This window comes from Loxodonta africana, unplaced genomic scaffold (assembly GCF_030014295.1).
Source record: "Loxodonta africana isolate mLoxAfr1 unplaced genomic scaffold, mLoxAfr1.hap2 scaffold_59, whole genome shotgun sequence".
NCBI lineage: Eukaryota > Metazoa > Chordata > Mammalia > Proboscidea > Elephantidae > Loxodonta > Loxodonta africana.
The window spans coordinates 90,700-116,869 of NW_026975316.1; the positions used below are offsets into that span (position 1 = coordinate 90,700).

Sequence of the window (26,170 nt, forward strand, 5' to 3'; positions counted from 1 at the left end):
ACAAGAAGCAAAGCACAGCTGAAACTTCAAAATTCCACTGAGTGTTAGTAGGATTTGGAGGAAGAAAATAGACGGAGAGTCGAGAGGCCCAGAGATGCAGAAGGGTTAGAGGATTAGGGTTAGGGGTTAGGGTTTGGTGTTAGGGGTTCAGGTTGGGGGGTTAGAGGTTTGGGAGTTAGGTTTAGGGGTATAGGTTTTAGGTGGTTGGGGGTTGGGGTTAGGGCTGGGGTTACTAGGCTCGGGCACAATTGGTTTAGGGTTAGGGTTAGAGTGAGGCTGAGGTTGATTCCCCAGTCTTGTGTACCGTCTTTCCTTTGCCAGAGTTACCACCGATCTGTTTGGTTGGAAACCCTGATGGCGTAGTGGTTAAGAGCCACCGGTGCTAACCAAAGGTCTGCAGTTCGAATCCACCAGGCACTCCTTGGAAACTCTATGGGGCAGTTCTAATCTGTCCTGTAGGGTCACTATGAGCTGGAATTGACTCGACAGCAGTGGGTTTGGTTTTTTTGGTTATTGTTTAGTTGGCTTTTCTCTACCCGCTCTTCGTCTCCCTGGTGAACATCAAGGATTGTTTCTGTGCATAAATGTTTTCAGGAGTTTTTATGATAGTGGTCTCTTACTGTATATGTCGTTTTGTGATTGGCTTAGTGTGATGCGCCCCAGATTCATCCATGGTGTGAGATGTTTCGGAGATTCATCATTGGTCTTTATTGTCGTGTAGTGTTCCACTGTGTGTACGTACCGTAGTTTGTTTATCCATTCCTCTGTGGACGAGCACTTAGGTTGTTTCCATCTTTTTGCTACTGTGAATAATGTTGCAGTGAACACGGGTGTGCATATGTCTATTCCTGTGACTGCTCATGGAAACCCTGGTGGCTAGTGGTTAAGTGCTACAGCTGCTAACAAAAAGGGTTAGGGTTTGGGGTTAGGGATGTTAGGGTTAGGGTTGTTAGAGTTAGGGTCGTTAGGGTTTGGGGTTAGAGTTTAGGGTTAGGGTTTTTTGGTTGGGGTTAGGTGTTAGGGTTAGGTTTAGGGTTTGAGGTTAGAGTTTGGAGTTACAGGTTAGGTGTTAGGGGTTGCAGTTTGGGGTTTAGGGTTTTGGGGTTTAGTCGTTAGGGTTTGGGTTAGGTTTTAGGGGTTAGGGTTTAGGTTTAGGATTGGGGTTGGTGTTGGGTTTGTTTGGGATATGTGGTTTGGGGTTAGAGGGTCGGTGTTAGAGGGTTGGGGTCTAGAGGGTTGGGGGTTAGAGATTGAGGGAGTTAGAGGGTGAGGGGTTAGAAGGTGAGGGGGTTAGAAGTTGAGAAGATTATAGAGTGAGGGAGTGAGAAGGTGAGGGTGTGAGGGGGTGAAGGTTAGGGTTTAGGGTTAGAGGGTTTAGGCTTAGGGTTCAGAAGCTTGGGGTTAGGGGGTTAGGGTTTCAGGGTTCAGAGGTTGGGGTTGGTGTTGTGGTTAGGGTTAGAGAGTTAGGGTTAGAGGATTAGGGTTAGGGGTTAGGGCTAGGGCTTAGGGGTTCAGGTTTAGGGGTTTGGGATGGGTTTGGGGTAAGGTTTTAGGGTTTAGGATTAGAGGGTTAGGCTTAGGGCTTAGAGTTTAGGGTTTTAGGATTTAGAGTTTAGGGCTTAGGGCTTAGAGCCTAGGGTTTAGGGCTTAAGGTTTAAGGCTTAGAGTGAGCGTTAAGGCTGGGGGCTGGGGTTAGGGTTTAGGGTATTAGGGTTAGAGGGTTAGACGGTTTAGTGTTTAAGTTTAGGGTTTAGGGGTTAGGGGTTGGGGTTAAGGGTGTTAGTGTTTAGGGTTGTGGCGTTTAGGGTGTTAGGGTTAAATGTGTTAGGGCTAAGGGTGTTAGGGTTTTGCGTGTTAGGGTTTTAAGTGTTATGGTTTAGGGTTTAGAGTTAAGTGATAGGGTTAGGCTTAGGCTCATTCTTAGGTTTAGGGCTAGGGATTTGAGGTTTAGGGTTTGGGGTTAGGTTTGGAGGTTGGGGTTAGGATTAGGGCTAGGGTTAGAGGGTTAGAGGTTAGAGTTAGAGGGTTAGGGTTTCGGATTAGGGTTTCATGTTAGCGTTAGAGGGTTAGGGTTCGAGGGTTAGGGTTAGGGTCATTAGGGTTAGGGTGGTTAGGGGTTAGGGTTAGGTGTTAGGGTTTAGGGTTTACGGTTAGGTTTAGGGTTTGGGATTTGAGGTTTGGGTTTAGGGTTTGAGGCTTAGAGTATAGGGTTTAGTGTGTAGGGTTTTGATGTGTAGTGTTTTGGGGTGTAGGTGTTTAGGTTGTAGAGTTTAGGCTATAGGGGTTACGGTTTGGGTTAGGGTTAGAGTTTAGGGCCTTGGGGGTTAGGACCTAAGGGCTTAGGGTCTTAGGGGCTTTGGGGCTCAGGGCTTAGGGGCTAGAGTTAGAGGGCTAAGGCCAGAGGGCCCGAAGGCCAGAGGGCCAGGGTTATGGTTTGATTCCTGGCTGGCAATTTTTTTCCTTCAATATTTTGTGTAAGTCATCCCTTTGCCTTCTTGCCTGCATGATTTCTGCTGAGTAGTCCAAGTTTTTTATTATTTACTCTCCTTTGTTGGTGACTTCCTTTATCCCTAGCCTCTCTTAAAATTCTCTTTATATTTGATTTTGGCAAGTTTGATTATTATGTGTCTCGGTCACTTTCTTTTGAGATCTACCTTATGTGGAATTCGATGAGCATCTTTCATGATATCATGGAAGTTTTCTGCCAACAAATCTTCAACAGTTCCCTTTGTATTTTCTGTTAGCCCTCCCTGTTCTGGTACTGAAATCACTCATAGTTATTTCTCTTGATAAAGTCCCACATGATTCTTTGGATTTCTTCATTTAAATTTCTTTTATCTGCTTTCTCTTCAAATATATTAGTCCCAAGAGTTTCATCTTCAATCTCAGTAATTCTGCCTTCCAATTCCTCAGTTGTGCTCTTCTTACTTTCTATTGAGTTTTCTAACTCTGTAATTTTATTGTTAATCTTCTGAATCTCTGATTGCAGTCTCTCTATGGTTTCTTGCAGCTTATTAAATTTTTAACTATGTTCTTGAGTAACCTTTTTAATTTCTTCAGCTGCTTTATCTTTATGTTCCTTGGCTTGATCTGCATTTTGCCTCATTGGAGAAATCCTTGGGCCCTTCACTGGCTCGCCATTCAGCTCCGCGACGTCCACTACTGGCCCTGGCCTCTGGCCGGTGCCCCACTGCGCGAGTGCTCCGGAGCGATGTTTCTCCACCCATCACTATCATTCTGCCACCAGGGGATATGTGAGTGTGGGAGTCACCATTTCTCACTGGCAGCAGCGTCACAAGTCACTAGACTTCCAGGTACCCGCAGACCTAGGCTGCCTTCTGCCTCAGGCAAGGTCCCGAATCCTTTATACCAGATGCTGACACCGGGCCACTGGTGAACATTCATTTTGATCGACACAGAGGTCTGAGTGAGGGTCAGCAGGCCAGGTAGGTGAAGTCAAGGCCAGGTGGGCGGGACTAAGGTTTCTTTGCCATCACCATGGAAAGAGTCTCCCCACCGGAAGAGTGGGCAGAGCTTATGATGGGCCTGGTGACAAGACTCAGCCAATGGCAGAGATCCAGTCCGCCAGGCAGATGACACAGGGTCCTCCATTGTGACCTAGGACACCTAGTGGTCACAGGATTTGAGCACACCCTGGGAAAGGCTACGCAGGCACAAGGGAGCCCCTGGTGCGGACTGCTTCACGGCATTGGCAGAGCAGGCCAGGGTCCAATTTTCCCACTTTCCTCAGGATATCAGTACGCAAGACATCCTCACTCAGCATCTCTTGCCTCTCTCTCTATATGTGTTCATTCTCTGAAATCTCTTCCTTCTCTCCCTGAGTCACTTCCCAGCTTGGAGTGCCTGATAGAGTGCCTAGAGACGAAAGAGCAAAGGGGGAAGGTGACTGATTGGGGAGCTACATCACGGGTGTACTCTGGCCAGGTGAAGCTTGTTGACATGTGGCAGCCTCTCCGGAGACTACTAATTCCGCTGATGACATTCTATGCAAATACCCGGGTGAGTGCCATGGGCAGAAAACATTGACACATACCTGCCAGAGGCCTATCCTGGGTCTGAAGAGTCCACCCTGGTCTCCAGCGACTCATCATCTCAGCACACACTTTGCTGCACGCATGGAAATCGCCTCTCTGCACGAATGCCTTCACCTGCTAGGAAACACACGATGTCACTCAGCCAAAGGAGAGCACAGGCAAAGTCAACAGAAGCCCCCATTGTCAAGATTTTGCTTCTGCTGGGCCACAGCCCCCGGTGGCACACTGCATGCGCGTCACTTCTCCAAAGACAAGGCCGAATTCTGGGCAACCAGGGCCCCAGCAGTCCAGAGTCTGCAGAAGGCGGCACATGGATCGCCTCTTTGCCACATACAGGAGGGAGGCCTGTGCCCTAGACTGGCTCCGCTAGAGCTCCACGACCTCAGCTATTTTCCCTGACCTTTGGCCCGTGCCCTCATGAGTGTGTTATCTCTAGTTACACTTCTCCTCCGACCACTCTGAATCCACCACCTGCGGATACCTGAGTATGGAAATTAACATCTATCACTCGCTGCAGTGTCACAGGTCGGTCACTAGGTGTCTAGGCTCAGACTGACCTTGGCTGTCTTCTGCCCAGGCAACTAGCCTAAGCCTTCAAAGGAAATGAGGACACGTGGTCACTGGCCGACATCCTTTAACCAACACTGAGTCCCTGGTCAGCATCCTGGAGTCCTGGCAAGAAGAGCCAGGCACCTCCAGGAGCATCTGGAGGAGGAGACAGGGGCTGAACAGGCTACCACACCTACTGGTGCTGCTACACATGTGGGAGACCTGGCTGCAGAGGGTGCAGGCATGGCCTCAGGGTCAAAGGAGAAAGCACCTGAAGACGTGCTAGGACCCTTAGACTGAGAGAAGCAGGATGTCTGGACTGCAAAATATGCACTCTTCAGGGAAGAAGTTCATTCAAGCTTCTTAAACCCACCTCACCTGGAAAATCCATCCTCTTTTAGCCTTGTGCCCCTTCCACACCCCTTCTAGTACAAAGAGAGATGCAGCCCTACGGCACCAGGGTGGAAGAAGCCCCAGGATAGCTGTCCGAAGACATGAGGTCCACTCAAAAGCTTCCCCCGCCAAGGAGAGAAGAGGACAAGACTCATCTGCAGATGAGGTCTCAGGGCCCTGAGAATGAGCATAATGTTTGTAAGGAAAGAGAAATAGGATTTCAGTGGGATATGGAAGTCTGACAAAGAGCCTCTGCAAAGATAGCTCTAAGGGAGGTGTGATTGTGAAGGTGGTCTGGTCACTGAGTTCTTTGTAGTACAAGGTACCAGACAGAAGCCAGACTCTGGGGGGAACCTGCCTGCCGGTGAGCAGTGGGCATAAAACCCTAAACCAATGAGAATCGAATCCCTTCTCAGCAGCTTCTGCACAGATCAGTGATGTTTGCTTGGTCTTTCTCTTTTCTGTGGTCTAACCTGATCTGTTCTGAGATCAGAGAGTTGGAATAGAAAAGCCTGACTGAGATGAAACGAGCAAAGAGAAGACAAGGCCTCCTAAATCTGGTGAAGACAGAACACAGATAACCAAAGGTGAGGATGGGAAGAAACAGATTGAGTTCCAAGTCCCATCCACAGTATCCCAGGGCCTGGGAATCCCTGGAAGTGCCAGAGGTGTGTACTCCCTGGGAGATGCGACCCCAAGTGTCAGAGGAAGCCCTGTGGAGCAAGGAAGGGAGGGCAGGGCCTCTAGGATGGGCACTTCCATACAGGCTGCCCATGTGAATTTCTCACAGTGACCGTGACAGATCCTGAGAGGGACAGTTTGAGGCAAAGGAAAGTAAGTTTTCTGAAGAGGGGTGAATTCCACAGTCGCCTGATAATGAAACAGAAATCCCGTCCTGCTCAGAGGTACTGAGTAGGAGGGATTGTGAATTCCCATCCTGCACAGAGGTTGGCTGGGAAGTTCGACTGTCTAAAGACAACGTGGCCAAAGTCTTCTTTATCTTTCAAAGATATATCTTTAACTTCCTGCAAATTCAATCCTGAAAAAAAGCCTAGAATATACAAGTGTGGGTTTTTCAGGAGAGCAACAAGGGGAGAAGGTGATAGTGGCATATCAGAGAAGGAGAACAATAGTCTAAGGGTCCCTGTGTTACTTAATGAATCACACACGGTGTCAAGCATTCTTCCTTACCTGTAGACATGCAAATTCAGTAGATGTTTTAGCAATAACTGAATTAATCCTCAGAATTCTTTTTGGCCATTTCGAGGCATAGAGACCAGAAGAAGTCATTAGATACAAGAGCAAGCAATAATTCGCTGGTCTGAATTTTGTTCAATTTCTGTGTTTGCCCTTCATAGATGGATAAAAGTCTCTGAATCTGGCATTGAAGACAGTGTTTTCTCTATTGTTATGGATTGAATAGTGTCCCCCAAAATGTGTGTCAACCTGGCCAGACCATGATTCCCAGTATTGTGTGGTTGTCCTGCATTTTGTGATCTGATGTGATTACTTATGTGTTGTAAATTCTAACCTCTGTGATGTTAATGAGGCAGGATTAGAGGCAGTTAGGTTAATGAGGGAGGACACAATCTGCAGGATTAGGGTGAGTCTTGAGTCAGTCTCTTTTGAGATACAAAGAGAAAAGTGAGCAGAAATGAGAGGGACCTCATACCACCAAGGAAGAAGTGCCTGGAGTGGAGCATGTCCTTTTGACCCAGCGTCCAGGCGCTGAGAATTTCCTAGGCCAGGGGAAGATGGATGACAAGGACTTTCCCCCAGAGCCACAAAGAGAGAAAGCTTTCTCTTAGAGCTGGCGCCCTGACTTCAAACTTCTTGCTTCTTAAACTGTGAGAGAATAAGTTTCTGTTTGTTAAAGCCGTCCACTTGTGCTATCTCTGCTATAGCCACACTAGATAACTAAAAAACACATATATAAAATAGTAAAAAAAAAATGTTTCAAATACACACACACACGTATGATGTTATTAAACTTTAAAAGGTTTTACATTCTTATAACACATTTAACAACAGAGATTTGTATACAGAAGTGATAATAAGAGCCATCCCCACATAAGTATATTGTACCTGCTCCCCCAAAGTGTCCAGTGTCCAAAGATACATATGTACCCTTTTACACACTTCTTTTTGCCGGGACACGTGTAAGTACATTCATTTGTTTGTTTTTATGGAAATTAGGTCACATTCTACCCATGTTTTTCTCTGAATCACTCTTCACTTGACAATTTTTCATGGATCCTCTAAATCAGCAGACATGGAAGAAGCACTCTTTTTGGTTCTTCTCATTTTTAACTCCCACCACTCTTCTGTCAGTTTGTTGTAGTGTGGTGGCTTGCATGTTGCTGTGATGTTAGAAGCTATGCCACCGGTATTTCAAATACCACCAGGTTCACTGATGGTAGACTGGTTTGAGTGGAGCTCTGGATTTAGACAGACTAGGAAAAAGGACCTAGTGACCTATTTCTAAAAACAACTGGCCAGTGAAATCTTACAAATAGTACTGGAACACTGTCTGATGGAATGACAGAGGATAACCCCTTAGGTTGGAAGGCACTCAAAATACAAGTGGGGAAGAGCTACCTCCTCAAAGTAGATCCCACTTTAATGACGTTTCCTGATGGGGCACAACTCATAATGAGAAGAAACTGATGCAAATATCCTTTAATAATCAGAACGTGGAATGAAGGAAGTATGAATCTAGGGAAATTGGAAGTCATCAAAAATGAAATGGAATGCATAAAGGTCAGTAATCCAAGGCATTAGTGAGCTGAAATAACTTGGTTTTGGACCTTTTAAACTAGACAATGATATGTTCTACTATGCCAGGATTGAGATACTGAAGAGAACGGCATCATATTCATCGATAAAAAGAACATTTCAAGATCTTTTCTGAAGTAGAACACTACGAACAATAGGATAATATTCACAGGCCTACCAGGAAGACCAGTTAATAAGACTATTATTCAAATTTACACACACATTATGAATGTGAAAGATGAAGAAGTTGAAGGTTTTTACCAAGTTCCGCAGTTTGAAACTGATCAAACGTGATGCATTCATCAATCAAGATGTACTGATAATTACGTAATTAGAATGCGAAGTTGAAAACAAAGCAGACAAATCAGCAGTTGGAAAATAAGGTATTGATGATAGAAATGACAATGAAGCTTACCTGATAGAATTTGGCAAGACCAATGACTTATTCATTGCACATACCTTTCGTCAGGAACATAAATGGTGACTATACTCGTGAACCATTCCAGGCAGAATAGATAGGAATCAAATTTGTGGAAGGTGATGATGGAGAAGGTCAATACCATGAGTCAGAATCAGGCCAGGGGCTGACTGCAGAACAGATGATCAGTTGCTCATATTCACGTTCAAGTAGAAGCTGAAGAAAATTAAAACAAGTCCATGAGTCAAAGTATGCCCTTGAGTATATCAAACCTGAATTTAGAGACCATCTCAAGAATAGATTTGATGCACTGCACACTAATGATCGAAGACCAGATTAGTTGTGGGATGATAACAAGGACATCATATATGAAAAAAACAAAAAGTCATTAGAAAGACAGGAAAGAAAGCAAAGACCAAAGAGGATGTCACAAGAGACTCTGAATCTTGCTCTTGAATGTACAGTACCTAAAGAGAATGGAAGGAAAAATAAAGTAAAAGAGCTCAACAGAATACCTGAAAGGGAAGCTGGAGAAGACAAAGTATGATAATAATAATGTGAACAGATCTGGAGTTAGAAAACCAAAAGGGAAGAAAACACCTGGCATTTCTCAAGCTGAAAGAACTGAAGGAAATATTCAAGCCTCTAGGTGCAATACTGAAGGAAGGATTCTATGGGCAAAATATCGAACAACACAGGAAACATCAAAAGAAGACGGAAGGAATACACAGACTCAATACACCAAAAAGAATTGGTCGACATTCAACCATTTCAGGAGGTAGCATTGGATCAAGAGCTGATGGTACTGAAGGAAGAACTCCAAGCTGCACTGAAGGCATTGGCAAAAAACACGGCTCCAGGAACTGATGGAGTACCAAATGAGATGTTTCAACACAGGGACGCAGTGCTGGAGGCACTCACTTGACTATTCCAATATATTTGGAAGACAGCTACCTGACCAAATGACTGAAAGAGATCTATATGTGTACCCATTTCAAAGAGAGGTGGTCCAACGCAATGTGGAAATTATCGAGCAATGTAATGTCATTAACATCCCACGCAAGAAAAATTTTGCTGAATATAATTTAAAAACAGTTGCAGCAGTACACAGACAGGCAACTACCAAAAATTCCAGCTGGATTCAGAGGAAGACATGGAATGTGGGATATCATTTCTGATGTCTGATGGATCTTGGCTGAAAGTAGAGTATATCAGTAAGATGTTTACCTGTTTTTGTTTCCTATACAAGGACACTCAACTGTGTGGCTCATGACAAATTATGGATAGCTTAGCAAAGAATGGGAATTCCAGAACACTTAACTGTATTCATGCGGAATATCTACGTAGACCAAGAGGCAGTCATTTGAGTAGGGCAAGGGGATACTGTGTGGTTTAAAATCAGAAAGTTATGTGTCATGGTGGTATCCTTTCACCATACTTACTCAATCTGTATGCTGAGCAAACATTCTGAGAAGCTGGTTTCGAAGAACAAGAACATGGCATCAGTTTTGGAGAAAGATTCACTAACAACCTATGATATGCAGCTGATACGACCTTGCTTGCTGAAAGTAAAGAGGACTTGAAGCAGTTACTGATGAAGAGCAACCACTACAGCCTTCAGTATGGATTACACCTCAACATAAAGAAAACAAAAATTCTCACAACTGGACCAGTAAGCAACACCATGATAAACAGAGAAAATACTGAAGTCATCAAGCATTTCATTTAACTTGAATCCATAATCAATGCCCACAGAAGCAGCAGTCAAGAATTCAAACAATGTATTGCATTGGGCAAATCTGTTGCAAAAGACCTCCTTAAAGTGTTGAGAAAGAAAGATGTCACTTTGAGGACTAAGGTGTGCCTGAGCAAAGCCATGATATTTTCTATCACCTCACATGCTTGAGCAAGTTAGACAATGAATACGGAAAACCGAAGAACTGATTCATTTAAAATATGGTGTTGGCAAAGAATACTGAATGTACCATGGACTGCCAGAAGAATAAACAAAACCATCTTGGAAGAAGTACACCAAGAATGCACCTTAGAAGCAAGGATGGCGAGACTTCGTTTCACGTGCCTTGGACATATTTTCAGGAGGGACCTGTCCCAGGAGAGGCTCATCATGCTTGGAAAAGCTGAGGGTCAGAAAAAAAGAGGAAGGCGCTCAACAACATGAACTGACACACTGGCTGCAAGAATGGGCTCAAACATAGCAATGATTGTGAGGATGGTTCAGGATCAGGTGGTGTTTCATTCTGTTTTACACAGGATCGATGGCATCTAACATCCACAACTAACATATGTATGCATATATATATGTATGTGTGTATGTGTGTGTGTGTATATATATATACCCATTGCCATCGAGTCGTTTCCAACTCATAGTGACCCTACAGGACAAAGTAGAACTGCCCCACAGAGTTCCCAAGGAGCGCCTGGTGGATTCGAACTGCTAACCTTTTGGTTAGCAGCTATAGCTATTAACCATTATGCGACTAGGGTTTCCATATATATATATATATATATATATTCTCTTCACTAGTTTTGCATCTCTAGAGATCCCAGGCTAAGACATTTGGTACCTACTGTGGTTCTAGAGGAACCAAATCTTAAGGATGAGTTTTCTGAATTGATTCTCAAGTCTGGCTAGTCTTAAAGGCACTGATGACTGTCTCCAGTAGTAAACAGGCTATTGCTAATCCATGGTGGGAGGTGACAATAGAAATACGCAAAATACTACTACCACTGGATCAAATATTTGTGAGAGACAAGGCTCTGCCTGATTACATATTTGATACTTTTCTATAATTTTGTCAGAATAAGAATAATAAGGAAGCTGCTTGGTTAGTCCTGCTTTTGCTAGTCACACTGGTGAATGAAAGAAATGGGCTCAAAGCTGAAGCACCACATACAAGATCTGAAAGCTGCCACTTGTGCCCAGAAAGAAAACCATATTTCTTATAGTAACAAGGCTAATGCTGCCAAAAATAAACTCAGATTCTTATCATAAGAGTGACTGAATTAAAGCGCCAATTGAATATCCAGCCTCAAATGGTGTCTGAAGTTAGAGTGAGGGTACTGATTGGGAAGAAATGGGATCCTGAAACTCGGGATGAGGACATATGGGCAGACAGTCAGGAAGTGGGGGACAATGAACCTCCAATTTCTGTTGAATCACTCTTCCTAACAGAACCAGACCTCTTACTCCCATCTGAAGAGATTCTCTAACTTTGCCTGCTAAGGCACCCTTCCCAGTAAAACAATTATCCCTTCCACCTCCATCTAATGAGATTACCCTCAGCTGTGCCTGAAGTGTCTTGTTTGAATTATCTCCTGGGGTGGTATCTGGGGCATTGCCTGGGGCATCACCTTAGGCAGATGTCTTATAAGACACGGCTGAACATCCCACTGCCACTGCCCATTTTTGCTTCTAGACCTATACCTAGACTTCAGTCCCAACAAGCCCCAAAAGGTGAACTATGAAGTGTGACCCAGGAGAAAGTATGCTAAACTCCAAAAGAACTGCTTGATTTTTCTAATACATACATACATACATACAGAAACCTGGTGAATATGTGTGGGAATGGCTATTATGGGTGTGGGATAATGGTGCAAGCGACATAAAGGTGGATTAGTCTGAGTTTATTGATATAGACCCAGGAAGCATAGATTCTTCATTCAGTGTTTCAGCTTCAGAGGTTAGAAAAGGATCTCATAGTTTATTTGGTTGGTTTACTGAAGCATGGATTAAGTGGTGGCCTACAATAAATCAAGTGGAAATGGCAGATCTGCCATTGTATACTGTAGGAGAAGGTAACCAAAGGCTGAGGGAAACTGGCAGGTTAGAATGGATTTATTAGGCTGGACCCACAGATCCACACACGGAGTGCCCAGAGGGCTCTCTTTGTACCATAGCGGTGAGGTACAAATTTGGGAAGCAAGCCCCAGCATTATTGAAGACTTCTGTGGTTGCTATTTTATGTAAGTAAGAGTCCACAGTGAGAACTGCCCTAACTGAATTAAGACACCTAACTACAATGCAGTTGACTGGACCCCGTGGTGGTAGCAGCCAAGTGGTGGCACTCAATCAACAAAGACAAGGTGTGTGTGGTTACCATAACAGACAGTAGAGTCAAAGCAGTAATCAGAATAGTCTGCTCACATGGATTTATGGCAATGGCTACTTAGTCATAGTGGCCCTGGGAGTGAAAGAGCTGGGAAATGGACATCTCCTGGTACCTAGTGTCTTAGATATCTAGTGCTCCTGTAACAGAAATACCACAAATGGATGACTTTAACAAAGAAAATTATTCCCTCACAGTCCAGGAGGCTCTATAAGTCCAAATTCAGGGTGCCAATTCCAGGGGAAGACTTTTTCTCTCTGTCACTCCTAGGGGAAGGTCGTTGTCACCAATCTTCCCCTGGACAAGAAGGTTCTCAGCACAGGGACCCTAGGTCCAAAGTATGCACTGCTCCTGACACTTCTTTCTTGGTGGTACTGAGGTCCCCCTGTCTCTCTGCTCTTTTCTCTTTTATATCTCAAAAGAGACTGACTTAAAACACAACTTAATCTTGTAGATTGAGCCCTGCCTCCTTAACATAACTGCTTCAAATCTTCGCTCATTAACATCATAGAGGTAGGATTTACAATACATTGGAAAATCACACCAGCTGACAAAATGGTGGATAATCGCACAATACTGGGAAGCATGGCCTATTCAAGCTGATATATACATTTTGGGAAGACAGAGTTTAATCCGTAACACCTAGTATGCAGCTATCGACCTGTTAATGCCTTTTTCTCCATACCTGTTTGGAAGTATCACCAGAAACAGTGTGCCTTCTCTCTGACCTAAGTATATAAGGACCAAATAATATAGAGGAATCTCTGTTACATTTTCTCCATCTTACCGTTATTTGGCCTCATAGGCAGACCCAGTCACTTAATTGCACGGCAGAATGAAGAGATTAAAGCCCCAACATTCTTGCCAGTGGACCAGGAAGGTAGCTGCTCAGACATCAGAGAGCCTCAGAGAGACAGAGACCAGGCGGCTCAAGAGAGGGATACCATAAAGTTGTTTTTCATACCCCCCTCCACTCCCATAGTTGCATATGCTTTGCTCTGACCCCAAGAAGTAGATCAATCCTTTGAGAACTGCATTATGGGTTAGAACACCAACAAGGTCCCAGACTGAGTGACACTCCCATAGATTACATCCAAATATCATTGCAAAGTCTTCAAAATCTGAACTGACATCTGAGCCACAGCATCCAGAAGTTGGGAAAGAACCTGCAGCCTGAACATAACTGGGTCAAGTGATTGCTAAAACAAACAACATCAACATTTTCTGTAAGATTGAAGTAAGACATAGTCTTGGAATCATAGACAAAAACTTTAAAAAGCTACTTTAACCACGCTCAAAGAAGTAACAGGCACACCTTAGAAAAATAGAAAAATACATAGAAACCATTCACAAATGAAAATTTTAGACAGGAAAAATAGAGATAAAAAATTCACTTGATCAGCGGAATGCTGTTGACAGACAAAAGGATCAATGAGATGAAAATAGTTCAATTGAAAATATCCAATCTGAAAACAGAGGACAAATATTGAAAAGAAAATGAACAGAGCCTCAAAAAAATCCAAAAATATCTAACATTTATTTATTGGAATTCCATAAGGTGTAGAGAAAATATGTGGTGTAGAAAAAAGTATCTGAAGAAATACTGGCTGAACACTTTCCCAATTTGTTGAAAGACATAAACTTACAGATTCAAGAAGCTATGCAAACTCCAGCAAGTTAAACTCACATAATTTTACGCCCAAATGCCTCACTGTCAATTGTGGAATAACAAGGACCAAGAAAATATCTTCAAAGAAGCTAGAGAGAAAACAACTCATTTCACACAGGAGAAACAATTGGAATGACTCTGTATTCATCATCAGAAGCCATGGAGGCCAAAAGGCTGTGAAAACAACATTTTTTCAACACTGAAAGAAAAGAAACATTAACCCAGTGTTCTATAGGCTGTTACTTCTTTCATGAGTAAAGGAAAAATATTGACATTCTCAGGTGAAGGACGCTTAAGAGAATTCATCGCCACCAGACTTGTTCTAAATGAAACACTAAGGAAGTTCTTCAGGTGGTAGACTTGGAATTTCAGGAGTTATGGAAAGCAACAAAGTCGAAAGTACCTTCTGAAGTTTGCCGATCAGCCAAAGATTAGACAGGTCTATAAAACAAACAATAACACACGTGAAGAAAGTGTTTCTTAGTTCAATTGTGTGTATGAGACCAAAAGTACAAAACCTGCCCAAAAGCACAGAAAAGAGGGCAGGACGGAACAGGAATCATGGCGGATGGAAACGGGGAACCGGAGCATAGAAGAGAATATTGACACATCATGAATATTGCCACCAATGTCACAAAACAATTGTGTATAAATGGCTGAACAAGAAAGTAATTTGCTCTGTAAAGTTTCAAATAAAGCACAATAAAAAATTTTTAAAAAGTGGTAGGTATCTGGGTAAACATATTATGCCAACCCTGCTGTCACTGCACAACATGGTGCAGGACTCCCCTCTTTGGAAAGACTTGCTAGCCTATTGGAAACACTTTGGAATATACTCTTGGTGGCAAATTAGTATTAGAGAATGGGATTATTTTGAAAATATGAGATGTCTGTACTCATGTCTGGTGAATAAACTGGATAATAAAATTTTCAGAGCGAAATGAGATGTTCTAACAGAAAAATAGGCCTGAATTCCCACGTGGGCCATGAGCCTAATCTGAAGGCCTTTCCCAGAGAGGCATTTCAGGCACTTCTAGAGCAGCAGGAGCGCTGGGGAATGCAGGTGTCAACCTCCCCCAGGGCCTTCTCTGAGGAGTAAGTACCTGCTTTAGTACTAAGCTTAGGGGTTCATAAATAGTCATTCTGCATAAGGTCTTCAGGTTCAAGTCTGTAATCCAGCTGGGATTCTGTGTGTGCTGCATCTCTGCATCAAAAGAACATGCTTCTAGAAGCAGAATGCCAGGAGAGAGGCGGTTGGGCAGTTGGGGGTGGGGGGTGCTGCGCAGACAGGGGTGCCCAAGGGAGGCACAATATAGTCATTCTGCAGCAGGTCTAGTCATTCTGCATAAGAATTAGAATGCTTCTGTCAATGCATAATAGTTTACATGCAGGACATAAACAAAGTGACTGAAGGACAAAGTCGAATAGTAAACCAAGCCACTCCCTGTCAATCCTTACCTGAGAGGGTCTTCATGAAGACTTCCGGGGATGGAGAAGGACACAGTAAATGCTGATTTATTTTACCTCTTCCTTCCTCAAGAAACAGGAACTGGTGTTAAGATGTCAGGTGTCAAGCCCCAAACTCCTCTTCTGGTCTGTATTTAAGCTGTATAATAAAACTGGGATCAGGCAATCAGCCGTGAGCAGACAGACCCAGAGTATTCCCAGTGCCCCACATCTTTGAGCTCCAGTGAGATCCTGTTCTTAGTCACTAGATTAGCAGAGGAGCTGAAAGACTGAAATTCCGTGTTTTAAGGCAACTTGGGCTTCAAACAGTCACTTATTGCTAAAGTCGTATTTCTCTGTGTTAATTTATGATCCTTAACTCAAATCCGGAATTTGGAGCTCATTTTGATAACTCCTCATTAGTCTGCATAGACTAGAGTCTGCTCACAGTCAGTGATGACAATGGAGGAAACAAAGTCCCTAGCCCAGAGGAGGGACTGCTCCCCATATTTGGGGAAATGCCCCTGGGAAGCATCGGCGAGGTGCACTTTGGCCTCTGTGGCTTTGCCTTCTGCTCCTGGAATTGCACCCTGGGGGCCTCCATATGCAGACCCAGAGTCCGTGGGTGACCACAACTCCCCCCTTCTGGGTCATCGTCCGGACACACGTTGCGATATGCTTCCTGCCCTCCTTTCCAGCATAAGCGCTGCGATCACAAGTGGCAGAACCAGTTCTCAGGTCCAGACCCTAGACCTTGCCCTCCTTGGCCTTAGGCTTCCCCTAGTCCTGGTGGAACCTGCAAGCCTGGCGGATGCGAGGTTAGCACCCGGCTGGGTGGGCTTGGGCCTGTCTCAAAAGGCTCATGGCGCACGCGGGTTCCGCCTCCTTGGAGCCTGCAGGCTTGCGGCCGGCAGCCCGGCATCTCCTGCCTCCCTCGGGCGCCCTCTCTGAGCAGCAGCTCCCCTCCCCCTCCCCCGCCAACCACCCAACAGTCGCACTGCCTGCTTTCTGCTTCTAGAAGCGTGTTCTTTTGATGCACACATGCAGCACACACAGAAGCTCAGTTGGATTACAGACTTGAACCTGAAACGCACAACTTTAAAACTACTAGACTGGCGGGGGGCAGGGGTATTGGCAGTGAAAAAAGGAAAAAAAAAAAATAAGAAAGAGAACAATTACAAAAAAAGTATTAGAAGACTATATCCTCACATTATGGACTCAAGAAGGTTGTGGATAAACAACTGCGCAGATAGCATACTGTTGTCTCTTTGCAAATAAGTCTTAAATGAGGGAATTTGGTACCGGGAAGAGTTGCAGAGCCTGACTTTGGGGAAATCTGGGATTGATGAATTGCCTTCCATGAGGCTACAAGCCCTGATAATCAATATTTGAAGATGAGATTCGAGCAACCTAGAACATGCATCAGAATTTTTTCTAAGTAAATTAGCACCAGAAGATGCCTTTAACCACTAAATAAAATGGGTCAGTAGTTCAAGATCTCCCTACAAAGAAAACGGCAGACCTAGATCGTTTCCAGTCAGGTTCCAGCAAACATGCAAGAAACAGTCATTTTAATCTTGTACATAGTCAACAGAGATTAGAAAACCATGAGATACTCCCCTAACTTGATCCTTAAGGCTAGTTTAAAAATGATAACAAATTAGAGAAGGATGGTAGAAGAAGAGTTAGAGGACAAGCACACTCAGTAACTGAGATGCAAAACCCTATGTAAGATGCCAGCAAAGGAAATCCAACAAAGGATAAACCACGTAACATGCCATGATCAAGGCGTTTTATTGTAGGCATACAAATTTGAGTGAACGTTAAAGATTTAGTAATTTCATTCACCACATGCATAGGTGAAAGAAGAGAAGACATATGCTCACCTCAAGAGATGGGGGCAAAGCAGGTTGATAAAATCCAATCACACGGAGAGATAAGGACTAGGAGCAAATATGGAACAGAAAAGGAGTTCCCGAACATGGAAAACTACAACTAGCACGATAGTTCATGGTGACGTGTGGGACATTCTCTTTAAAATTAATAAACAATAAAATAAGGGTGCTTCTATCATTACTTTTATTAAACATTGAACACTGGAAGTGTAAGCTAGTACAAAAAGAGAAAAAGTATAACTGCTATTCATAGATTATAGGACTGTCTCCATTGAAAACTGTAGAAAATACTGGAATTAATAGTAATCATAAATAAAAAATAAATTGAAATTTCAATGCATCACCATCGAGCTGACTCTGTCATAGCTCTTAGGTGAAAGCAAAGGACACTGATAGGGAAAGAGCAGGTTCGGGTGGTCTAGACCAAGGAGGGAAGAAAATTATTCTGCACTGGGCTGAACTTATAAGAACGGGTATGTGTGTTAGTTACCTAGTCCCTCCATAACAAAAAATAACACAACTGGATGGCTTTAAAGAACAGAAATTTATTTTCTCACAGTTTAGCAGGTAGTCGTTCGAATTCAGGGCATGGCTGTAGTGGGAGGTCCTTCCTTGTCTACCTCAGCTTCTAGTAGATGCCAGCAATCATTTGTGTTCCTGGCCTTCTAGAAGCATCTGTCTTCTTTGTCTGTCTTCCTTTTCACCTGTTTGTGTCTGTGTGTATTCTGCTCCTTTTATAACTAAGAAGAGTTAGGCTTAGGACCCACCCTACATTGGTATGACCTCATTCACATAATAAAAGCAGGCCCCCTCTTTCCTAACAAGGTCAGATTTACAGGTACAGGGGTTAGGATTTCCACATACATTTTGGAGGGACACAATTCAATCCCTAACAGTCGATTTACCAGATATTCTGGATTGAGAGTACTCGCATGAACAGCTCAGAGTGGTTCCAATTCTTTGCTACATTCGTTGGCTGAAACTTGTCTCAATGGTCACCCAAAGGAACGCTGGAGCAATTTATTGTGTAGGACCTGGCCAACCATTGTGTGGAAAAACACACAATCCCATCACCGAAGCCTTGAGAAATTCATGGATAAGAAAAGAATAGTGGCTGGAACAAAGAATTGTTTCATAGCCTAGATAACATGGTGTAGGTGTTAGATATTCACATGGAGATGTCAGGTAATAAAACTTCACCCCACACGGGGATGTCAAGGATAATACCAACAGCTAATGTTCATTGAGTACCTACACTGGTGCCAGGCACTCCTGTGCTTTTCCTTTCATGTTTGCTTTTCATGATGGCCATATGAGGAATGTATCATTATAATGCATAAAGAGGTCAATACAGAGAGTTAGGCTGACATTTCAATATATGAGTCTGGACCCAGGAGGAGTTTGAATGGATGGAGGTATAAACCTCAGGTCCTTAGCTACAAATAGACAGCAGTGAACTCACTGAGGCATCCTAGAGGGAGGGTGTCAATAGAGAGAGGAGCAGGCACCAAGCCCAAGGGTACTCGGGTATCTAGAAGCCTGCCAGGTGAACAGCAGCCAACAAGCCTCTCTGAAGTCCAGTGTGGTTCCTGGAGGGTTGTCTGTCCTTGCTCTCAGCTGCATTTCCCCAGTGCTCCTCCCACCTGCACTGGGTTGTCCCCTTCATGAGGACAGGGACAGTGTGTACCTTTCACCACTGTATCTGCATAACATAGACTATTTCTGGCCCATGGAATATACTGACTGAAAGAAAAATAAACAAACGATAAGTACGTAAAATCCTTCGTAGTTGATACCTTGGGATACATTAAGGGGCTTCATGAGTAAGAGGGAGAAAAACTGATCAGGGCTGCTTCTGAGACCATCTCTTAGGCGTAAAGAGTGTTAAACAATAATTAAACAAAGAGATTTAATGGCAGAGATGTATGTTAAAAAGATGTAAGTATAGGTTGAAGATTACTAGAAACATGCACATTTATTATTGCAACTATAGTCAAATCGTTAAAAAACATATACTACATGCACACAGAATATTATAAAGTAATTTAATGCCCTCATTAAAAAAAAACAAAAAAAATTTATCATGAGAAAAGACTAATGATGAACGAAAATATCAGGATATAATATCTGTGTTAATATACATAAATGTGTGTGCTAATACACACATAAAACCAGTTGCCACTGAGTCAGTTCTGATTCATGATGACACCAGTGTGCCAGAGTAGAACTGTACTCCATAGGGGTTTCAGTGTTTGGGTTTTCGGAAGTAGGCTGCCAGACCTCTCTTTCACAGCAATTCTGGGTGGACCTGAACTCCAACTTTCTGTCAGCAGCTCAAGATATTAACCATTTGCATCAACCAGAGACTCTAATACACATACATGCCAATGTAAGTAAGATAACAGACATATCGGAACGTTAATAATTTATTCTATGCATTACGTATGTTTTCTTGTTATTTATTGCATACTTTCCCATTGCTTCCAAGTTTTTGAGGAATAGAATGTACTTCTGGAAAAATTCATGAGAGATTTTTAAGTAATGAAATAATTAACAGAAACAGAATGAGTAAATCTGTGGCAAGGCAGCCCATGAACCCAAGATTACAGTAACACTGGTATGAAAAGGAGAATTGTGGAGTCCTGAAGCTCAGTGGTCCCATGCATGCATCAGGAAAGAGGGAAGAGCAAATAAACAAGGAGAAAATACAGTGAGCCAGAGGAGTGGGAGCCCTCTGTTGTGGGCACAGTTTTCTCATGAAACTTTAGATGGACACAATGGGTGGGATTATCCACTTCCATCACACAAACATTTTTATTACCCTTGATTTTAACGGAACTATGTTATAAAAACAAATGATAAAATAAAGTATAATAAAAGAATAAATCTCATAGTGGACTACTATCATTTTCCCCGGCCACTGAGGAGGGCAGGAGACACACACGGGAAAGAAGATGGAGCAGTGTGAAGAATCATGCTTAGTGAGGAGGGGAGTGTTTCTGAGACAGGCCTTACCTGCTACCACCTAGGGAAGTAGGCAGCCGTGCACAACCAACTGGAAGAAATGGCACATTATTTCTGAGACCTACTCCAGCTCATAACAAATTATGGATAACATGGGAAAGAATGAGATTTCCAGGACACTTAATTGTTCTCATGAGAAACCTGTACATAGAAAAAGAGGCAGTCATCTAAATAGAACAAGGAATACTGCATGGTTTAAAGTCAAGAAAGGTATGCGTCTCCATTGTATCCTTTCACCATACCTATTCGACCTGTATGCTGAGCAAATAATCCGAGAAGCTGGACTGTCTGAAGAAGAATAAGGCGTCAGGATTGGAGGAAGACTCATTAATAACCTGAGATATGCAGATGATACAATCTCGCTTGTTGAAAGTGAAGAGGCCTTAAAGCATTTACTGAAGAAAATCAAAGACTACAGACCAACAGCCTAACAACAGGACCAATAAGCAACATCATGACAATGGAGAAAATGTTGACATCACTAAGGGCTTCATTTTACTTGGATCCACAATAAACACCCATGGAAGCAGCAGTCAAGAAATCAAACGACACATTGCATTGGGCAAGTCTGCTGCCAGAGGCCTCTTAAAGTGTTCAAACGCACAGATGTCACCTTGAAAACTAATGTGCACCTGACTCAAGCCATGGTGCTTTCAGTCGCCTCATACGCACACGAAAGGTGGGCAATGAATAAGGAAGACTAAAGAAAAATTGAAGGCACTGAATTACGGTATTTGCAAAGAATATTGAATATACCACGGACTGCCAAAAGAATGAACAAATCTGTCTTGAAAGAAGTACAGCCAGAATATTCCTTAGAAGCAAGAATGACGAGGCTTCATCTCACATATTTTGGACACGTTGTCAGGAAAGATCGGTCCCTGGAGAAGAAAGTCATACTTGGTAACAAGTGGCCACAACAATCGGCTCAAACATAACAACGACTGTGACGGCGACGATAGGTAGTTTAACATACATTTAGACCCATACGAATTAAAATTTAAACAATTATTTCATGCCTTTTTGTAGCGGTTTCAGAATATACAATTAAAATAAATGTAAACAATTAATAGAAAAAATCTCTGAAAATAAAATTTAATTTTTTTAAGTCACTGCTCCATAGCCCAAATCTAAATGGCTTGATATAAAGCACTGGTTTTTGTGATTCACAAAAAGCAGGTGCCAATTCCTGAACAAGAACTGAAGTGACAGGAGAAACTCCCCATGCTGTTAGAGCCCTGAGTATGGGCCCTAATCCAATAATCTGTCCTCATTAATTCCTTTTCATTTCATCTCTGTGAAAGAGGGGAGGGAGAAGGTGAGAGAGGGTTACATGTGCCTATTCTGTTCTTTAGCATGTAGTTAACTGCCAGGAACATGTATTCATAACAGTCTAAAAAACGTTAAAGTACAAATAAGGAGGAAAACCTCCTAGTATATATATGTATGAGGAAGCACAAAGAGTTAAGTGCTCAGCTACTAACTGAAAGGTTGGCAGTTTAAATCCACTCAGAGTTGCCTTGGAAGAAAGGCCTGGCAATCTACCTCCAAATGGTCACAGCTGTTGAAAACCGTATGGAGGGCAGTCCTACTCTGAAAACTCACGGGGTCCTCAGGAGTGAAAATCTCCTCAACGGCAACTGGATTGGTAATCTATATATGGCATAAATGTTCGGAAAATTAGTTTCTGAACATATACACGGCATACAGAATACACTGCACATTAGTATTATGTGCCAAAACCCACTGTCATCAAGTCGATTCTAACTCATAGTGACCCCAAAGGACAGAGTAAAACTGCCACATAGGGTTTCCAAGGCTGTAAGTCTTCACTGAAGCAGACTGCCACATCTGACTCCTGCAGAGAGGCGGTTGGGTTTGAACCACTGACCTTTCAGTTAGCAGCCAAGTTCTTTAGCCACACAGCCACTAGGGCTCACTGCTGTCATGTACAGTGATTACATAAGCAAATTCTGAAACAAACTGCCTGGGTTTAAATCCTAACTCAATCTATCAGCTGGTTGATCTGGGCACGTTACTTTACCTCTCACTGCCTCAGTTTCCCATTTCTAAAATGGGTCTTATTCAAAAGGTTGTTACGCAGGTTAAATAAAACACACAAGGCACTTAGAAAAAGGCCTTACACACAGAATGAACACAATAAATGTTAGCTTTCACAATTATTAAGGGAATACAAACAGCTTAGTTGAAGAAACTTCCATTGAGAAATAGTTGCGTTCCAAAATTCATGTGTAAAGTCATTTATATCAACTGTTAAAGTTGTATGTTTAGATTCAAGTGATTACTGAGGTGTGTTATGATCTTGAACAGAGTTCAGGGGACTATACAGGCTGACTCTGCATGCCCTTCTCCTGCACATCCATTCCATCTCCCTTGGAGCCCAGACATCATGTTATCAATTAAACCCCTCCCACACTGGTGGTGTACTGTTTAAGAGCTATGGCTGCTAACCAAAAGGTCATCAGTTCAAATCCACCAGGCACTCCTTGGAAAGTCTATGGCACAGTTCTGCTCTGCCCTATTGGGCCGCTATGAGTTGGAATAGACTCAGTGGCAATGGGTTTTTAATGGGTATGAGTTAACTGTTCAGTGCTTAAAGACATACCAAAAGCAACCACGAACACAAAAGTATAGTAAAAAGTTCTTATTTCAGAATAGCAAAGCCTTTTTCTAACACAGTGGTGAATTAGGGTGGACTGTGGATCAAGAGGAGGCCTGGTGGCATAGTGGTTAAGAGCTCAGCTGCTAACCAAAAGGTCAGCAGTTCGAATCCACCAACTAGACCTTGGAAACTCTATGAGGTAGTTCTACTCTATGCTATAGGGTCTCTATGAGTTAATATCAACTAGGGTCTCTATGGGTTGGAATCAACTTGATGGTGACAAGTTTGATTTGGTTTGGATTAAATTATGACCCTAAAAAACGTGTGTTTCAACTTGGTTAGGCCATGATTCCCACTATTGCCTAGTTGTCCTTCATTTTGTGATTGTAATTTTACTGTAAGAGGATTAGGGTGGGATTGTAACACCACCCTCACTCAGGTCACCTTTCCCTGTGGTGTGACCTGCACCACCTTTTATCTCGCAAGAGGTAAAAGGAAAGGGAAGCAAGCGGAGAGTTGGGGGCCTCAGACTATCAAGAAAGCAGCACCAGGAGCAGAGCATGTCCTCTGGACCCAGGGTCCCTGCACCTGAGAAGCTCCTTGACCATGGGAAGGCTAAGGACAAGGACCTTCTTCCAGAGCCGAAAGAGAGAGAAAGTTTTCCCCTAGAGCTGATGCCTTGAATTTGGACTATTAGCCTACTTTAATGTGAGGTATTACATTTCTCTTGGTTAAAGCCATCCACTCATGGTATTTCTGTTACGGCAGCACTAGATGATGAAGACAGTGGGTCAAGGTGGAAGGGGTGGATGAAGGACAAAAAAAGAAAAATGGACAACAAGAGAAATATAAGAATTCAGAGAACTGTGAAAATTTAATTCCTGAATATACTTTCTTTCTCCTCCCTATAACTGGAAGGACTTTTCTCATATACAGCATATATAAGTAAATCCTTGCAATATTTAAAACACTTAGATTTTTGTAAAACTCATTCTCTGAAAACTCATGGTGGCCCCATTAATTTGTGGCTTAAAAACAACTCAGAACTAAAAAGAAGCATAAATAAATAAATAAAGGCACTGCTGTCATTTGCGGGTGATGTTCTTTTCCTGTTATCCACAACCCACACACTCGGGAGTTAATTTTCCAGGGTCAGTGTTCATAGACCATCCTCTTTCTCGCACCACCACCCCACCACCCTTAATTATTTAGAAAACGCAGTGCCAGTCAGTGCTCCAAATATCAAGTTTTCTCTCCAAAATGCCAACTCGCACTTGGGGAGCAGGCTACATTCTCAGCTATCAGCAATTCCACTAGCCCCTGCAGATAAGGAACATGTCTCCACTGAACTGTTTGTTGTAATTAAAAAAAAAAAAAAGTAAAAAACTGTTTCTTAAAACCAGAAAAAAAAAAAAAACAGGCATTTCCCTATTACCCACCCACCCCACTCTCCCACACCGAGTGCTCCCCTCACCACACACACACTCAAATATTTCCTACCAAGGGTGTGTCCCAAGCGCGGGGTCTGGCTCCACTCTTCTTTTACACCCCTTGGAGGCCTCTGGAGAAACCATACCTTTGGTTGGCAATTCCCTGAACCCTGCCTATTCAAGCTGGCACTTATTCAAAAAGGCAGGTGAGTCTTCAAGTCAGGTTTTTAAAAGGAGTTTAAGAGGAGCCAGGTGATATGCCTACTCACCCTCAAGTTTCTCAAAGGTAATAATTTCTTGAGATGTTTACAATGTCTCAACTATGGGTTAATTAAATCCCTTAGGATGGTGGTCATAGGAAAATCCTCCATCTCAATGCCCCCCACTTTGAAAAAAAAGAGGGGGAATCTCCAAAATCACAAATTTGAATATCTACATACTTGATTGAACTAAGGAGTAAGTTCCTCATCTGTGTTATTCTTGGTTTGAGCCTGGTGGTGCAGTGGTTAAGAGCTCAGCTGCTAACCAAAAGGTCTGCTGTTTGAATCCAACAGCTGCTCCTTAGAAACCGTATGGGGTAGTTCTACTCCGTCCTAGAGGGTTGCTAAGAGTCAGAATTCACTGGATGGCAATTGGTTTGTTTGTTTTTCAATCTTTGGCTGAAAGGTGGACTTTGTTATCAATTTATTAAATCAACTGGTAATTTGCTGGATATTTCTCATACACGAACTTATGATGTCTTCAAATCCAGCCAATCAGGTTTAGGAAGAGAGAAACTTCTCTACCTTAGCCTCCCTGCCACTCCCAAACCTTTTTCATTGATTTCCATGCCCTGTTTAAGTAACATCATTCATTACTTCTAACTATCTAGGTTATCTGAGCCAATTCATGGCAGTCAATTCCACCTGAGCCCTAGGATACCCTCATTTACATACTCTGCCCTGTTGTTCCTTCACCAATGGCTGACCTCACATCTTCCCTTGAATGTCTACTAGGCATCTCAAACTTTATGTGGTTCAAATAAAATTCTTCGTCCAAGTGTCTTATCTACCTCCCAGTCTTCCTTATCTCAGCAAATGTTCTCACTATCCTCTGGGTTGTTCAGGACAAAAACCTAGAAATCATCCTTGATTTCTCTCCTTTATTCAAATCTTGCATCCAATCCATTGACACATATTCTGGACTCTTGGCACTACCTTAACATAAATCCTGACTCTATCCACTTCTCACTACCTCCACCTTACAGCCACCATCATCTCTTGGTTAAAACTGGACTCCGTGCCACCGATCTTCCCTCTTACAGTCTACATAACAGCATCACCTCAGTGGCTTCTCATGGCAATTAGGAAAAATTCCCAAATCCTTCCCATGGTCTTTCATGATGCGGGGCTTGCCCACCATACTAACCTCATTTCCTAACAGTCTTCCCTCGGTTCACTCCACACTAGCCATGACTTATTTCCTGAGCTTCCTCAAAACATGCCAGAACACTTGGTTATTTAAGGGCCTCAGAAACAACTCTTTCCTTTATTGGCAATATCCTCCCTCCAGAACTTCATACAGCTATTCTCTCCTTTGATATAGGTCAGTTATCTCCTCAAATATCCTGATCCCATAAGCCTTTACTAACTATTAATCTAAAACAGCTCACCCCACTCATTCCCTCACATGCAACTCTGTCTTATTTTCAAAATATTTAGCTGTCCTTGACATTTTTTGTTAATTATTACCTGTAAATGTGTTTTTTGTGGTTGAGAATATATGCA

General features: G+C 42.9%; 1 long non-coding RNA gene across 3 annotated transcripts in view; it reads right to left on the minus strand.

Moving 5' to 3' along the window:
* Positions 1-1,867: 1,867 nt before the first annotated feature.
* LOC135229891 (uncharacterized) overlaps positions 1,868-26,170 on the minus strand; it is a 359,848-nt gene continuing 335,545 nt past the window's right edge. For 2 of the 3 annotated variants that reach the window (XR_010320559.1, XR_010320558.1), the window contains exons 4-5: positions 15,445-15,592; positions 4,181-8,406 (exon numbers count right to left, since the gene is read on the minus strand). This is a non-coding gene — a long non-coding RNA (uncharacterized LOC135229891). The other variant, XR_010320557.1, reaches the window with a different exon arrangement.